This window comes from Castor canadensis, chromosome X (assembly GCF_047511655.1).
Source record: "Castor canadensis chromosome X, mCasCan1.hap1v2, whole genome shotgun sequence".
Taxonomy (NCBI): domain Eukaryota; kingdom Metazoa; phylum Chordata; class Mammalia; order Rodentia; family Castoridae; genus Castor; species Castor canadensis.
In genome coordinates this window covers 66,476,547-66,493,632 of record NC_133405.1, presented here as the reverse complement: position 1 = coordinate 66,493,632, position 17,086 = coordinate 66,476,547, and positions in this window count along the sequence as shown.

The following is a 17,086-nucleotide window of genomic DNA, read 5'->3' as shown; positions in this document are numbered from 1 at the left end:
AGAACTTTTAAATGCAATAAAGAATTCATGAAAAACTTGAAAGGACAGTATGATAAAGAATATATGTGGAAACAATGCTCAACATCATCAGTTATTGGATGAAGCCAAATTAAAATCAAAATGAGATACCACTCCATACCTATTATAGTGGGCTGAGGTCATGGCTCAACTGGTAGAGCGCCTGCCTAGCATACCTATTATAGTAACTGAGATATCAAAACATAAACAAGCAAAACATAACTCAGAAATTAAAATAGCCCATTAAGAAGTACCAATTGCAAGGATGTAGGAAAATTGAAATTCTCAGTCATTACTTTGAGGAATTTAAAATGACCACTAAGGTTTGGATATGGTTAGTCCCCAGAAGGCTCATGTGTAGAAACTTGGTTCCCAATTTAATGGTAGTGAGAGATAGTAGTACCTTTAACAGGTGGGCCCTAGTTATTACAAAGCCCTTTGCCGATGTGGATGTTCCAAAATGCATTTTTCAGCATAAGCCAAAACCATATGCCCAAATCAACCTCTTTTCCTTATAAATTACCTAACCATTGTTATTTTGCTATAGTAACACAAAATTAGCCAAGACAATGATGCAGCTAATCTTGAAAAGAGTTTGGCAGTTTCTTATTAACATAAGAACACTTATTAAACCATCCAATCATTTCATTTTTAGGTACTTATTCAAGTGAATTGAAAACTTACATTCACATAAGGAAAATCTGAACTTTAATGTTTACAGCACTTTAATCCATGTGTATCAGTAAGTATTAGCACTTGAAATGTCTTCAACTGGTAAAGTGACAAACATTAACAAATACATACCCTGAAGTGCTATTCAGCATTAAAAGAGGAATATTGGAATATTGACTTGTGCTACAACATGGATAGACCTCAAATGTATTGTAAGTGAAATAAACCATGACCAAAAGGCCATATATTTATATTTCTTTTTGCATAATATGACAGGAAAAACTACATGGATAGAAAATGAATTAGTGATTTTCATCAGTAAAGTTTGGAGGAGTGTTTGAATAAAAAAAGCTAGAGCAAATGAAATTTATTGTAATGGGACATTAGAACACCAAAAAGTGCATGCTTATTTTATGTCAATTCTTTAAAAAAATCCAAAAATTGAATTGATTAGAGCAATTATCAGACATCAAAATGAACATGACAGTGTTCCCTAATTATGCCATCATGATAAAGTAATTTACTTGGAAACATATTAAAGGTAATTGAGGTATAAGGTAAAAAGCATTGGATTTTGATTCAGAAAAATTTTTAATTTTTGATTTTGTTAATAAGCTATATTGAATTGCTTAACCTCTCCTGGATCTAGTCTTCTTCTTTTTTTTTTTAATTTGTTAATATGTGTATACATTGTTTGGACCATTTCACCCCCCTGACCCCTCCCCTGCTTTAGTCTTCTTATGTGCAAAATGAAGTAATGATTATTTACTATATTTGATTCTATTATTTAAATAGATTACATACCTGAAATATTTTTTAAGCTACAAAATTCTCTCCTACTAGAAAGTGAAATAATTCAGCAAATATTTAAGGAATGTCTACTGTGTGCAAGTTCCCATGCTCAAACTATAGAAAATATAAGGACAGATAGGAAGACATTGAAACAGAAAGGAAGAATGGTTCTGAAGTGTTCCAGTACAGACCTACACAGCTGAGAAAAGAAGCACTGAACTTGAAGATACGTTTACAGAAACATTCTATGCACAGAGAAATTATAAAGAAAATGACCAGGAGGGTGAATATGGTGGAAGTATTATTTATTCATGTATGAAAATGGAGCGGTGAAACCTGTTGAAACTGATCTAAGAAGGGGGTTAGGGGAGGAATAAAGGAGAAAGATGGAGGCAGTGAATCTAACTAAGGTATACTGTCAGTACTTTTGTAAAGGTCACAATGTACCCTCTGGTACAAGTATAGTTTGCTAATAAATAAAAAAAAAACACAGCAGAACAGAATATCTAAAAAATTGTGGGGCAATTTCAAAAACTGTAAAAATAAGAAAGGAAGAAGTTAACTTGTTCTTATTTGGAGATGATATGACCTTATACCTGAAAGACCCTAAAAATTCAACCAAAAAAACTTCTTAGATCTCATGAACATGTTTGATAAAGTAGCAGGATACAAAATCAATACACAAAAGTCAGTAGCATTTCTGTACACAAACAATGAATAGTCTGAGAAAGAAATCATGAAAACAGTATCATTTATAATAGCTTCAAACAATTAAAATATCTTGGGATAAATTTAATGAAAGAGGTGTATGAACTACACAATGAAAATTACAAATCACTAAAGAAATAAATCTATGAAGACATCAGAAAATGGAAGGACATGCCATGCTCATGGATTAGCAGAATCAATATTGTGAAAATAGTTACACTACTGAAAGCCATCTATGTGTTCAATGTAATCCCTATCAAGATTCAAATGATGTTCTTCACCAAGATATAAAAGTCAATTCTGAAATTCATGTGGAAACATAAGAAATCAGATAGCTTAAGCAATCCATTGCCAAAAGAGCAATGCTTGAGGCAGCATAATACCTGACATCAAATTCTGCTACACAGCCATAGTAACGAAAACAGCATGATACTGGCACAAAAACAGACATGAAGAACAATGAAATAGAAGACCCCGACACAAACCCACACAACTAGAGTCATCTGATTTTTGACAAAGGAGCCCAAAAATGCATTGGAGAAAAGACAAGTCTTTGCAACAAATTGTGCTGGTAAAACCAGATTTCCACCTACAGAAGACCAAAACTACATCCCAGTCTAGTTTTGAAATACTAGCATTAATTCTATTGGATTGAGGATATTAATGAAAGATCTGAAATGGTGAAATTACTCCAGGAAAAAATAGGGAACACACTTCTACTGAATTCTGTATGTTGTTCTTTTATGCTGGTACTTTATGAAGTTATTTGTTCTTACATTTTTGATGAAGTCTTTTGGGCTTTTGTGATCTATCATGATCATGTCATCTGCAATAGGGACAAATTAATTGCTTTCTTTCCATTTCCAATGCTATTTCTTTCTTTCTCTTGATTAATTGCTCTATTTGGTACTTCTAGTACTACAGTGAATAAGAATGGTGAAAGTAGATATCTTGGTCTTATTCCTGATCTCAAAGGAAAATCTTTTCACTTTAAAACATGTTTGTCATATCTCTGTGTTTGAATATAAATGAAAGTGGTGAACCTCTGCAAAGTACACTATACTGGAAATGTCTCCTATCCATTTTTATCAACTGAAATTGGGATGACTGCTATATTTATATACCCCTTAATACACAGAGAAAGAAAAACCTAAGAAAAAGTCCATTGAAATATTATTAGGTTGAATGACTGGGCACGGTGGTACATGCCTATAATCCAAGATACTTGGGAATGGAAATATGTATATCATAATTCAAGGCCAGCCCAGACAAAATAATTAGTGAGACCCTATTTCAAAAAAATCATCCAGAGATGGTAGGAAACCTTTTTAATACTCTACTTAGGATGTAGAGGTAGAAGGATCATGGTTCCAGGATGGCAGTCAGGCAAAAATAGAAGACCCTGTCTGAAGAATAACTAAAGTAAAAAGGGCTGGGTACATGGCTTAAGTGGTAAAATGTGTGCCTAGCAAGCATGAATCCCTGAGTTCAAATTCCAGTACCACTGGAAAAAAAAAAGAAAAAAAGCAGAAGGAAAAATGAAATATTGTTTGGTGCTTATTTATTCAAAAGTGTATGGTTCAGTAGTTAAAAATGTAAAATTTATAGAGTTGGACAGTCTAGGGATGAGTCCCTGTGATACTACTTACTGACAGTGTGAACATAGGCAAATTACTGAACTTCTTTAATGCAGTTTTCCTCATTTTCAGAAAGGACATAATGATAGTATCTACTATTATGAGGATTAAATACAATTGTGAATATGAGGAATCTGACATATTGGAATCATTCAATTTATTTGTTATTTTAAAAAATATTTACTGAATACTCTTATGTGGCAAATAATTTTTCTAGTAATGGGAAAATTGTTAGTGAACTAAACAGACATTAAACATTGCCTCATGACGTATGTATCATAATAGTGCTGACAATGAATAAAAAAATTTACCAAGGTTAATTTAAGGGAGGATAGAATCTATGAAGGAAATTAACTGAATTATAAATCAGATTTATGGTGAGAACTAATTTAAATTAAGCCCATAATGTTAAAGAAAGTCTTTTCAAAAGGTGACTTTTTGAGCTGATTCATAAATTGTAGTGAAGAGAAAAAGAATGAACATTACAGAAAGAAATCACATTAAGTTCAAAGGTCCTAAATTAATAATTAACTGGGTCAATTTAAATAATATAAAGAAGCAACTCAATGTTACTAGACCAAAGTATATGTGCAAGTGTGTTAGCAGGGAAGGAGAATTACTTGGAGGCTTGCTGCAAGATGAGAACACAAGGGTCTGAGGATGTGGCTCCAGTGGTAGACAGACTGCCTCAAGTAGTAGAGTGCTGATCTAGTTCAAACCCCTGTACAAAAAGACAAACAGGATTGGAAGAAACCAGAGATTTATTAGGTATGATATTTTAGGCCATGTTCATAAATTTGAAATTTTTGTAACCTGACTTACATTGCTTTGAGTATACCCTTAGGAATGGTATTGATGGCTCATATGACAGTTCTAATTTTAGCTTTTTGGGGAGTCTCTACACTGTTTTCCATAGTGTTTGTACTAATTTACATTCCCATCAAAAGTGCAGAAGTGTACATTTATCCCCAAATCCTTGCCAAAAATTATTGTTGTGTGTGTTGTGCATGTTCTTGTGTATGCTCACTCTAAGAGGAGTGAGGTGGAATCATAACCTACTTTTGATTTGCATTTCCTTTATTGCCAGGGATGTTGAGAATTTCTTCATGTGGTTTTCAGTCATTTGGACTTCTTCCTTTGAAAAAGCTTTCATTTGCTCATTTCTTCATGGAGTCACTGATTTTTGGGGGAGTTTAAATATTTGAGTGGCTTGTATATTCTGGTTACAAATCCCTTGTCAGATGCATAGCTGGCAAAGATTTTCTCACATTCTGTGAGTTGCATCTTCAGTCTGGAGGCCACACATCAAAGGCTGCATGTTTTCTCTCATATGTGGAATAGCCCCAATACAAATATAAGCAATGCTATCAAAAACAGGTCATGCTAAGGGGAAGTCACTAATGGAAGAGAGAAAAAGTAAATATGGTTGATGTACTTTCTGTACAAGGATGAATATAGAATTTTTAAATCTGTTGAAATCATCAAAAGAAGGGCACTAAGCTAGACAGGAGAAAAATAGAGGGGATGAGCCAATTCTGGTTATAATACATATATACATGGAGATGTCACAATGAAACTCCCTCTATAGCAATCTTAAAAGAAAAAAAAATGTCTTTTTTCAAAAATGGAGCACAGGAAGGTAAAACAGTTCTTGTTGGAGATAGGCACAAGTGGGAGGGGTGAGAATATAAGGAAGGAGTGTAGGAGGGTGAATATGGTGAACATATTACATACTCATGTATGAAAACAGAAAAGTGAGACCTGTTGAAACTATTCCAGGAATGAGAGGAGTGGGGTAAAGAAAATGATGGAAGGGGTGCATTCAACTATGATATATTATAAAAACTTTTGTAAATGTCCCAATGTATCCCCAGCACAAAAAGGAAAAAAGAAAACAATTGAATTTTATTTTAAGTGCACATGAAACATTTTGTGGTTTTTTGTTTTAATTATTCATTTATTCAAATGTGCATACATTGTTTGGGTCATTTCTCCCCACTGCCCCCCCTCCACTTCCTCAGGTCCAAGCAGGTCTTGTTCTGTCCTTATCACTAATTTTGTTGAAGAAAAGACATAAGGATAATAAGGAAGACAAAGGGTTTTTGCTATTTGAGTTAAGGATAGCTATATAGAAATATTTCTAGCATTGCTTTCGTGTGCACGTGTTACAGCCCATGTTGATTCATCTCTAACTGATCTTTACACTGGGTACTGATCCCCTTCTCATGTTAACCTCTGTTGCTTTAAGGTTTCTGTATTAGTCCTTCTGGAGTGGGGACAGCAAATGCTTTCATGTTTTGAGTTTTCTACCTATTCCTATATCTCCTGTATTTGCTCTCCCCTTGTCATGTGATCCAAGTCTAACCACATTGCTGCATTTGCCATAGATCTAAAGTCCACATATGAGGGAGAACGTACGATTTTTGGTCTTCTGAGCCTGGCTGACCTTGCTCAGAATGATGTTCTCCAGTTCCATCCATTTACCTGCAAATGATAAGATTTCATCCTTCTTCATAGCTGAGTAAAATTCCATTGTGTACAAGTACCACATTTTCTTGGTCCACTCATCAGTAGTGGGGCATCTTGGTTGTTTCCATAACTTGGCTATTGTGACTAGCACTGCAATAAACATGGGTGTGCAGGTGCCTCTGGAGTATCCTGTGTTGCATTCCTTTGGGTATCAATTCTCATCAAAATCCCAATGACTTTCATTACAGACACTGAAAAATCTACCACAAGAGACTGCAAATAGCCAAGGCAATACTCAGCAAAAAGAGCAATGCTGGAGGTATCACAATACCCAATTTCAAACTATATTACAAAGCAATAACAATAAAAACAGCATGGCACTGGCACAAAAACAGACATGAAGACCAGTGGGACAGAATAGAGGACCCGATATGAATCCACACAACCATACTCACCTCATTTTTGACAAAGGTTCCAAAAATATATGATGGTGAAAAGACAACCTCTTCAACAAATGCTGCTGGGAAAAGTGGTTACCGGTTTGCAAGAAACTGAAACTAGATCCATGTCTATCACCTTGTACTAGTATCAACTCAAAATGGATCAAGGACCTAAATATCAGACCAGAAACTCTGAAGTTACTACAGGAAGGAGCAGGAAACACTCTAGAACTAATAGGTATAGGCAAAGACATCATCAATGGAATGCCAGCAGCCCAGCAACTAAGAGAAAGGATGGACAAATGGGACTTCCTAAAATTAAAAAGCTTCTGCACAGCAAAAGAAATGGCCTTTAAACTGAAGAGACTACCCACAGAGTGGGAGAAAATATTTGCCAGCTATACATCAGACAAGAGACTGATAACCAGAACATACAGGGAACTTAAGAAACTAAAGTCTCCTAAAATCAACGAACCAGTTAAGAAATGTGCAACTGAGCTAAACAGAACTTTCTCAAAAGAAGAAATTCAAGTGGCCAAAAAACACATGAAAAAATGCTCACCATCTCTAACCATAAAGGAAATGCAAATCAAAAGCACTCTAAGATTCCACCTCACCCTTGTTGGAAAAGCCATCATCAAAAACACCACCACCAATATGTGTTGGTGAGGATGTGGGGAAAAAGGAAACTTTGTCCACTGCTGGTAGGAATGCAAGCTGGTATAACCACTCTGGAAAAAAAAAATTTAGAGACTTCTTAAAAATCTAAACATAGACCTGCCATATGATCCAGCAATCCCACTCCTGGTGATATACAAAAAGGAATGCAACACTTTGTGGTTTTAACAGGGCAGTCACAGGATTTAATTTGTGTTTTGAAAGGACATTCATGTGGTTGCATAGAAGATGTTTTGGTGGAGAATGTAGGCAGGACTAACAACAGAAATGGAGAGGCTACACTATTTATAGAACCCTGAGTGACAGTTAAGTCACAGCTAGAACAACTGAGTAGAAAAGCAAGGAGTAAGACAAGTAGATTTAAATGTGTTATTGTTAGACTTGATGTGATTTTTTAATGAATTTGATATGCTCTTACAATTTGTCATGAGCAATGCCTGGGGATGTCATTTATTGAAATGGTGATGCTTGAAAAGAAAAGAATTTGGAGAAGTTAGGATGTTTGCTTTTGTACTGTCAACCTTTGATAATTTGGAGTTTCTTTGTCTAATTCTTTCATTTAGAAAGTACTTATGGAGTATCTACCAAATGTGAGGCAGGGGCTATTAGATACTGTGCATTGTGTAGTAGTAAAGAAGACAGGAAAACATACTTGGTCCAAAAAGCTTACAATCTGTTCAAGGGTTGCTAAACAGTCTATAAACAACTAAACGTATACTCAAGAAAAGTAACAGATGTAAATGCTATTTAGAAAACTGAAGTATGAAGAGTTGAAATGCAGACAATTTACTTTAAGTCAGCGCTGTTCATTCTGTGGAGATGACATTTTCTTGTGATGATTGTATTATAAGATCTTTGGGAAAGTCTACTTCAAAGAAGAGGAAAGAGCCACTACATACACCCTAAGAACAGAGCAGGATTGACATTTTGGTGGAAAATAAAGTAGAGGAGTACAATTAGAACATGTTGAATGATAGACAGAAAATCATGAAAAAATTTTGAGGGCACCAGATCATGGAGGGACTTTGTAAAACAGGGTAGAGAATTTAGATTTTATTCTGAACATGAATGTGAATCCATTAGAATTATATGGTGTAATTTACATTTTGTATAAGATTGTTCTAGTTGTTTTTTGGAAAATAGGTTGAAAGGAGCTAGAAGTTGGGTGACAGGTTAGGAAGTTCTTATAGAAGTCTGAGATATAATGATGGCTTGGAATTTAGTGATGGTAGCTAATATAAAGAGACAAGATGAAAGATGTACAAAAGATTAACAGAACTTGCTAACTGATTAGATAGATCTTACACATGTATTAATGTCTTTTAAAAATCTGAGCTCAAAAAGTTCACTGTATAGTCCCTCAAGTTTCACAAAGTGCTGCTTCACTACACCAAATTATTTTATGATCCAGATAAGTCAAAATGTGAACAATTTTATCCTTATAAGTATTACTAATAGAGGATTATATTTTCCTATGTTTTTCTATGGCGAGAAAGAATACTATAATCATAATTTTATTTCATACTGATATGCAAGGAGCATGATTCTTAAGTTGTAGGAAGGTAATAAAATATGTTCACACAGACTGCTAAGACGTGTTTGACTCACATAAACTAAGCATGAAATTCTGACCATCAAAAACTCAAAGATCCCAATTCAGAAATAATTTCATAGAATTTGGATGGACATAAGGATGTCACAATAAGTGCTATATGAAGTCAAGTAACTAGGCTGCCTCGATAACCTTGGTCATAATATATCTGTTGGAGTATTTAGTTCATTAGTCCTTCTTACTTTTGTTAGTAGCAACTATTTCAAAATGTCTAATATGAACATATTTTTCAAATTTGTTAATTGAATGTTCTTAGGATACATTCTTTTTTTTTTTTAATGGGACTGGGGTTTGAACCCAGGGTTCATGCTTAATATGCAGGCACCCTACCACTTGAGTCACTCCACTAGCCTTCAGGGAAAGTTTTTTTTAATGAGTCCTTTGTGTAAAGGAACTTGCCATTATAGATATATGGTTTCAAAAAGATGTTTTTGTTTCTTGTGTATTCATGGAAAATCTAATTCCTGTTTTCTCTAAGGCTAACTTAAATGTTATACATTGTAGGCACCTAATGGAATGTCAATGTCTAACTCAACTTTCTAAGTTCTTTATTATTTTCTCAGCTTAACCAGAACAAGTATTTTTGATAAAAGTGTAGACCCTAGTGAGAACTAGAAGGTATTATCACATCTTTCTAAAGTGTATGCACCATGATAAATAGCCACCCTTGCTTTATATTGTTGTTACTGCTGGTTTTCTGGGGGGTAGGCTGTGGGCACTTCATTTAAGAAGACTGCTTATTGAAGGAGATAAAATTTGAAGTCTGCTGGAACTGTAGGGGGAGCTGTGATATACTACCCAGACTGTCATCGCCCATTTTTGCAAGATACACCCCATCAGGAATGAAGAACTCATTCCTCCTGGTACTGGCAGTATCAGTGGCTGGCAACTCTTCACCTAATCCCACTCTTCAACTATCAGCAAAGAAGGAAACAACTTTGTCCAAGGTCACACTCCTTGCCCAGTGGCAGCCCATATTCAATTACAATTTGTTGTGGTCAGATGAGTGACAAGCTTCCTTGCCACATTTTAGACTACTCTATCTCCAGAGTTCCCCACAAGCTCTGTGAAACTTAACCTTTGTTGCAACTGCATGGCATGACATTCTTGTGTTTCCCATTGCCTGGTCCTACTGTTTTATCTTCCCTGTGGTGAAGATCCTGAGGTTACTCCCAGGAAATATCCTGCAAGCAAATGAGTCTCCATTTAAATGTAGGTTTCCAGGTTAACTAACCCGTGACAAACACACTCTGTCATGTAAAAACAGTAAAATATTTGAAACAATGATCGCTCTTGGACTAAGATTTAATAAATAGAAAAAATAGTAATGGAAATAAAAATAATGTTTTCATCCTTCCTCCTTCCTCCCTCCTTTGCTTCCTCTCCCCTCTCTCTTTCTTTCTTCTCCCATCTTTCTCTCTCTTTCTTTTTGAAACAAGATTCTCATTATGTAGCACAGGCTGTCTTCTAACTTGTAATTCTTTTTCCTCTGCCTCCTGAATCTTGGGATTACAGGTGTGTGTAACTATGCCTAATTCTGTTAGCTACTTTGAACGAAGCCTTACTATATATCAGGTATAGCCTACTACCTATAAGACTCTTACAATGTTGTTGAATAGATATTAGCATCCTGAATTTATAGATTAAAAAACAGGGTTAAAAGAGGTTAAATAAATGTTCCCAAAGTGACAAAAATTAGTAAGTTCTAGAATTTGAATAGAGTTGTTTGGTAAAAAAACGTTTCAATATTATCTCTAGTCCAGTCTCCACATTGGAAGCACTTTTGTCTTTTAGGTAGTATTATAAAATTGAACAATTATTATTTTATGGTCAGCTCAGTACCATATAAATCATATTATACTGAAAAAGACAAGAGGAATAGTGAGAGGATAGTAGAATATAAGTAATGTTGCTTACATATTTTTCTAATTGAAATGAAAGAGAATCAGATTTCAATAAGAAAGGTCTTATAAAGTCTTACTAATATATCTGCTTCATTAGTAATTGTTAAGAGTTGTACTGTGTTCTCCTAAAAAGATATGAATAAGTCCTATTCTTTATTGCCTGAACTTATTGGAAATAGTCATCGAAGATACAATTAGTTGAGGTTAATATGAGTTCATACTGAATTAACCCAATATGGTTGTTTTTCTTATAAGAAAATGACACAAAGACTTAGGAAATTAACATATGTGATGACAGAGTCAGAGAAGGACATATATAATGGCAAGCTAAGGAACTCCAAGGATCAACACCTACCACGAAAATCTAGGAAGAAGCAGAAATGGATTCTACCTATTTAGAGTCTCACAGGGAGCATGACCTTGTTATTACTGTGAGGTCAGACTTGTAGATTCAGGAATTAGAATGCATTTGAGTGGTTGAAGATACTCAATTTGTAATACTTTGTTATAGCAGCCACAGACAAGAATAAGTACACACAATGGGTAGACAGTTTTTTTTATAAATGGTGAGAAAACGATATTTGACTACAAAATCCTGAAATTTGAATTATTTATTAAATGACCCACTAAAATTAATGTGAAATAGAACTTAATCTTAAATGCAATACTAGAAACTTACATTTAAGAAGGAGAATGTTCTTCTTACATTCAAGAAGAAGAGGACAACAGGGAATGTTGTCTTTGGTATTGGTCTTAGCAGTGAGTTTTTGAATATGACACCAAAATGATAAGTAAAAAGTAGGTGGGATTTTACCAAACATAAATCTTCTGTTTAGAAAAGGAAACAGTAAACCAAATGAAAAGGTAACCTATAGGATGGAAAAATATTTACAGACCATATATCTGATAAAAGATTAATATCCATAATATATAAGAAACTCATACAACTGAATAATAAAACAATTAATACAATTTAAATGACAATTAAAAGAAGAGACCACATAGATACAGAGAGAGTACAATGTGGTTACCAAAGCCTGATGTTCTTAGAGCAGTGGGGGAAATGTAAATCAATTGATAATTACAGTTATATAAGAGGAATAAAATTTCAGGTCTATTATATAGATATCAATATTTTAGTTATTATATATTTTATTACTAAATATTGTGAAAAAAATATTATCAAAAAATGATAACAGAGTAAGGTAATTAATGTATTCATTAATTAGCTAGATTTAAACATTCTGCAATGTATCATATGATGCAAACATAAAATATTATCTATCAATTAAAAAATAAGCACAATTAGAGATATGGACAAAACAGTTTCTTCCTGGAAGCAAGGGGGTGGGGAGAGGGAGGAGCCTGGGGGAAAAGGGCTGGAGCAGGGGTAAGGGGGGAGAAATGACCGAAATATTTTATGCACATATGAATAAAAGATTTTTTTTTAATTTGCATATAGAAGTAAGTTCAGGATATCTTTTCTCCTGTTAAATAAATAACGGTTTTAATATGCTAAAAAAAAAATAAAAAATGAACAAAGGATCTCTACAGACATTTTTTCCAGACATCATACAAATGGCCAACAGGGACATGGAAAGAAAGAACTTGATATAGGTGACTTTATAGTGTGTTTGATTAGAAGATATTTCACATACTCTGGTCACTTGAATGACCCAATAACCTTTTGCCTATTCCTCCACTTTCTAACCTCAATCCACTCTTTTTTCTTACTTGTAAAACTCATACTCAAAAGTAATAATTCTCTTGCTTATTTTTCTTCTTACTGAGAAAGTCCTCTAGTCTAATATAGGCAGAATGGTATCAAGAATCAAAAGGCCTTAAGCTCTATTCTTAAGTGTTTAGAACACTAAGGAGAAATTGACCCACCAAAACAAAAAGTAGATTCTCTACTGGCAAGCCTGAAAAAAGTTAAATAGAAAAGAAAGATAGAGAGATCCAAGATGGCGATGGAGACAGAGCTGAAGACCTCATGAGCTCCTGAACCAGAGACTCTGCTGAAAAGCTGGAGACACACCTGGCTGAAGTAAAGCACAAGGGAGAGCCAAAAATATGGCACACTAAACCCTTAGATTGTGGAATGCTTCTCCATGCCATGATCTAATAAAAGAACAGCAGGCTTACCAAATCCATGCCCTGTAGGCCTTCAGAGCCACAGCTCCATTCTGCCAGGCTCTCCTCCCATCAGGCTGCACCAGGCCACAGCCCTACACCAGACCCATGCACAGTGGGATCCCTGCCTCTTGGGCCATGCTGGATCCACACACTGCCATGATATCTGCACATCAGCCGTGCCAGATCCCTGCCCTGAGCCAGACCCACACAGCAGTGAGATAACAGCCCCTTTGCCACACCATGCCACAGATCCATGCCAGTTCCACAATCACCAGGATCCACGCCCCCTGGCTGTGCATGACCCAAGCCCTGAACCCACCACCCTTCAGCCCCTGCTGAGCCCCAGCTATGTGTGAAACAACTGGACCCCAGCCCATTGGGCTCTCTTCACCTCAAGACCTGCTGGGCTCCAGCTCCGTGTGGAACAACTGGAGCCCTGCCTTGCTGGGACAGGCACCAGCCACATCTACCAGTCTGCCAAGATCCATGCCTCTCAGGCACAGCCAGCCCTAGCTCTACAGGCTTTCCAGTTAATTACTCCACTAGGCTCCCACTAGAGGAAGACACACAGAGACAGGACTTAACACTAAAGGAGTAACAGAACAACTAAGCCTGCAATTCTATTTTCCAGAAATGGTGTTTCTTTTCTTATATTTTTCTTTTTCTCCCTTCTTTAAGGGTTTGGCTGTTTGGTTTGCAATTTGATCACCCACTATCTCTCACATTTTTTTTTTCTTTTTTCCTCTCTTCTCATTTCCTTTTATCTTTCCTTCTTTTTCTCTTTTTTATCATTCTCTCAAGATTTTGTTAGTATTAGTATTGTAACCTGCTATACTAAATTACACATAGTCCAGGGACAGAAATGGTACCTAGTGGAAATATGGGAAGAAGAAAAAGGGATAGAAACCATTATACCCTTGAAAATAAAGTAGTACAAGACTTAGAATAAAATGAAGAAAATGGGTAACTAGATCCAGACTCCAACAAAACAAAGATAATCTATACCAAGGAACCCAATGAAGACCACAAGAAAACCCTGAAAGAAGAAATTCTACAAGTAATTAATGAGAATTTCACACAGACACTCTTAGAAATGGTCAACCAAAACGTACAAGAGGCACTCAAGGAATTCTAAAACAACAAAACTAAAGAATATGAGAAAACACAGAAACAAGTAAATGAAATCATAGGAGCCCTAAATAAACAGCAAACTCAAACAAAGATCACCATCAACAGAGAGATAAATGAATTAAGGGCAAAAATTGGCAATATTAAAGAGGAAGTAACCTATGATATGGAAAACCTCAGAAAAAAGAATGAAACAGAAATACAAAACAAAATGGAAAGCCATTCCAGCAGAATAGAACAAACAGAAGACATAATCTCAGAACTTGAAGATGAAATGGCAAAGGAAAAACTGAAGAACTATTAGTTAAACAACTCAAGACCTGTGAAAAGAAAATGCAAGAACTCACTGACTCCATCAAAGGCCAAACCTGAGAATCATGGGCATTGAAGAAGGAGATGAGGTGCAAACAAAAGGAATGAATAATATATTCAACAAAATAGTAACAGAAAATTTCCCAAATCTAGAGAAAACTATGCCCATTCAGGTACAAGAAGCCTCCAGAACACTGAACAGATCTGACCAAAATAGAACTACCCCAAGCCATATTATCACTAAAAAACAAATACAGAGACTAGAGAAAGAATATTGAAGGCTATGAGAGAGTAAAAACAAATAACATACAAAGGTAAACCCATCAAAATCACAGAAGACTTTTCAACAGAAACACTAAAAGCAAGAAGAGCATGGAGTGAGATCGTCTAAGCACTGAATGAAAATAACTTCAACCCTACCATACTCTACCCAGCAAAACTATCATTCAAAATAGATGGAACAATAAAAGTCTTCCATGATAAGCAGAAATTAAAACAATATATGACCATCAAGCCACCACTATAATAGATTCTTCAAGGAATTCTGCACACAGATAATGAGAGCAAACAAAACCATAAAAGGGCAGGCAATACCAAACCACAGGGGAAGAAAAGGCAAGAAAATAAAGAGTAACACTGATTCAGCTACATACAATCAAACCCTTAATCAACAAAGACAACTACATGACAGGGATCACCATGTACTTATCAATACTAACACTGAATGTTAATGGACTAAATTCCACCATCAGATGACACCAACTGGCAAATGATTAAAAAGGAAGATCCAACAATCTGCTGCCTACAGGAGACCCACCTCATTGACAAAAATAAGCACTGGCTGAAAGTAAAAGGCTGGAAGAAGATTTACCAAGCCAATGGTCCCCAAAAACAGGAAGGGGTAGCAATACTTATCTTGAACAAAGTAGACTTCAAACCTATATTGATCAAATGAGATAAAGAAGGATACTCCATACTAATAAAAGGGGAAGTACATCAAAAAGAAATAACAATTTTCAACCTATATGCACCCAACTTCAATGCACCCAATTTCATCAAACATACTCTGACAGACCTAAAAACATATATAAACTCCAACACATTGATAGTGGGAGGCCTTAATACTCCCCTATCACCAACAGATAAGTCATCTGAACAAAAAATCAATACAGAAATCCTAGAACTAAATCACACCATAGATCAAATGAACTTAGCTGATGTCCACAGAATATTTCATCTAACTTCTGCACAATACACGTTCTTCTCAGCAACCCATGGAACCTTCTCCAAAATTGATCATATCTTAGGGCACAAAGCAAACCTCAGCAAATACAAGAAAACAGAAATAATCACATGCATTCTATCTGACCACAATGCATTAAAACTAGAAATCAACAACAAAAACAGCAGGAAAAAACATGTAAACAATTGGAAACTGAACAACACATTGCTCAAGGACAAATGGGTCATTGATGAAATAAAAGTGGAAATTAAAACATTCTTGGAAGCTAATGAAAATGAAAACATAACCTACAGGAACCTATGGGACACATCAAAGGCAGTCCTAAGAGGAAAGTTTATAGCCATGAGTACATAGATTAAAAGGACAGAAAAATCTCAAATCAATGACCTAATACTACAGCTCAAACTCCTAGAAAAACAAAAACAAGCAAATCCCAAAACAAACAGAAGGAAAGAAATAATTAAAATAAGGGCTGAAATCAATGAAATAGAAACAAACAAACAAAAAAAACCAAAGAATCAATGAAACAAAAAGCTGGTTCTTTGAAAAAATAAATAAGATTGATAGACCACTGACAAATCTGACTAAAATGAGGAGAGCAAAAACCCAAATCAGTAAAATCAGAAATGCAAATGGGAAGATAGCAATAAATGCCACGGAAATCCAGGAAATCATCAGAGACTACTTTGAGGGTCTATATTCTAATAAATTTTAAAATCTTGAAGAAATTGACAGATTTCTAGATACTTACAACCACCCAAAACTGAACCAAGAAGCTATTAATCACCTAAAAAGATCTATAACACAAAAAGAAATTCAAGCAGCAATCAAGAGTCTCCCAAAAAAGAAAAGTCCAGGACCTGATGGATTCACTGCTGAATTCTATCAGACATTTAAAGAAGAACTAATACCAACTCTCCTTAAACTGTTCCTCAAAAGGGAAAGGGAAGGAACACTGCCTAACTCATTTTATGAAGCCAATATTACTCTCATCTCAAAACCAGACAAACACACCTCCAAAAAGGAGAATCATAGGCCAATTTCCTTAATGAATATTGATACAAAATTCCTTAATAAAATAATGGCAAACCAAATCCAGGAACACATCAGAAAGATCATACACCATGACTAAGTTGGCTTCATCTCAGGGATGCAGGTTACATACACAAATCTATAAATGTAATACAGCACATCAATAGAAGCAAAGACAAAAACCACTTGATCATCTCAATAGATACAGAAAAAGCCTTCAACAAGAGCCAACACCACTTCATGATAAAAGCTCTAAGAAAACTAGGAGTAGAAGGAATGTACATCAACATTGTAAAGGCTATATA